The sequence below is a fragment of the Colobus angolensis genome, unplaced genomic scaffold, assembly GCF_000951035.1.
Source record: "Colobus angolensis palliatus isolate OR3802 unplaced genomic scaffold, Cang.pa_1.0 Scaffold826, whole genome shotgun sequence".
Taxonomy (NCBI): domain Eukaryota; kingdom Metazoa; phylum Chordata; class Mammalia; order Primates; family Cercopithecidae; genus Colobus; species Colobus angolensis.
The window spans coordinates 11,689-13,866 of NW_012122110.1; positions in this window are offsets into that span (position 1 = coordinate 11,689).

Here is a 2,178-nt window from a genome sequence, read left to right on the forward strand (position 1 = left end):
ATATATAATATATCTTATATTACATACACATATATACATATACATATATACATTCTATGGTTATCTACCAAGAAGAAAAGATCTTACTCTGATTTTATTTACCATGAATAAGAAATTTGTAAGAAGCAGAAAAACTGTATAAAATACATTATCTTATATATTTTCAAAAATTAGTTTAAAATATAGTCTTTTATAATGCTGACACAAGATGAAAAACAGCTTCATAATTAAGTGCTCATCATCAAGTATGCAGTATATCTAAGGAAATCACTTTAAAACTCATCGTTTAATATAAATAACGATGGCAACTGTGTTTTTCTCAATAAGACGCTAAAATAATTTCAACATTGAGTAGATGAGGTTGCACAAATGTTCTGTTTACATTTCCATGTCTAATTGTGTACTTTCTTGAGAAGATTCCTGGGTGGGTATAAGCAAAGGTGGCTGTGCAGACCGTAGACTCTTGTCTGGCACTTCTGTCCACTCCATTATTAAAGGCCCATCCAATCTCACGTGTGGCCCATCATAATTTTCTGACTGGAGTGCCCTCCATGGGCAGGGCCCCCCTCAGGGAGGAGGCTGGCATTACCTCTTGCACATGGTGCAAAGTGTGCTAGGGCCACCAGGGGTTGCTGTGGTCCTTCCTCTGAGATACCTGGTGAGGAAACAGCTTCCAATGGCGCATCTGGCTCCTCAGGTGGGACCCTCTGCTCAGAACTCCCTGGGCCTAGGGCTTTTTTCCTCCCAAGTGCCTGGGGACCACACATCAGAAGTTCACCAGACTCAGAGGGGTGGAAAATAATTTGAATGAAGGGATCATGCTTCCATCAGATGGAAAAGATAAGAGAGATGTGGGCATCTCTGTCTCAGAAGATGGGCTCAGGAAGCACAGCTCTGGGGCACCTGCACTATGATCCCTCTCCTCCTGCTCTCTTCTCTCAGTACACAGGTATCCGAAGTCTGCGTTCAGGGGAGGGTCCACAGATACAGGGAATGTTATCTCCTTGGGGGCCCAAGCTGGGTTGTGGGCTGGCCCTCAAGCTCTCCACCTCTGTGACTCTATGCCCTTCACTTCAGGGTCCTGGACAACATCTTTCTTGGCCCCGCAGTCCTCAGAGTCAGAGTCTCTGGCAGGAGATCACTACCTCTTGCTCTAGGAGCTGCAACATTCTTGGATCCTGTGATGTGTGCTGCTCTTATCGAATGCTGTCCCTAACATTCTGCTTCTTGGAAATATTAAGGCTTCAGCAATTCCAGATTATTCTCTGGCTCCTGTTCAGGCAACATGGCCTCTCTATCTCTGGCATCAAGCTGTAAAACAAGGCTTATCATTAGTGTCACACATATGACCAGGAGCTCAATATACACACAATGCTATGTGTCCATGACAGAGAAGACACAAACCATCTTCTGGTTCCTCTGACCCACCTTTCCCAGTGATTGCTGTCCCTTATTCACTAGCACCTGAGCATCTAAGGGCCTTCCATGGGTCTGAAGATCCAACAGTGCTCCTTCCTTTGATCCCAACCTGGCTTTAGACTAAGCCACTCCTAATAAACGTGCTGTTCCTGCTCATATCCACACAGGCAAGAGCTCCTTGTAGAGAGTACAGAATCATTCCTGAGAGACAATGGTGGAGGCACAGCCCCGTCAGAAAGGACCTAGGGAATGCCTGTGAGCAGGTTCAGCACCCTCAGGTCTCTCATGTGTCTCCAGTTACTGGACCAGGAACTCAGGTGTGATCAACTCTCTTTTCTCACCTGTCCCTCTCCCTTTTACTATTTACTCCTAAAACCCTAGCAGAGGAGTACTCTGGGAACATGGCTGTGGGTTGGAGACCTTGCTGCTGAACTATTTTTATTCTAAACAGTAGAGTACAAATAATGTATATTAACCAAAAATATAAAAATGTATTTAAATGATGTCACAATAAATGTATACAGGAAGAAATGATAAATAATGTTAAAAAACACAAAATAGCAATACCCATGAACATATACTATGTTCATAGATTATATTCATCAATATTGTAAAGATTATAGTGTCTTAGGACAAATCCATCAAATTAAAGTAAGTGTAATTAAAATTTCAGTAATATTTTAGGAATATGTCTAACCCACTTTAACATTTATGTGAGAAAATTGAAGTAAAAATTTGTATGATTATTTGTGAAAAAAT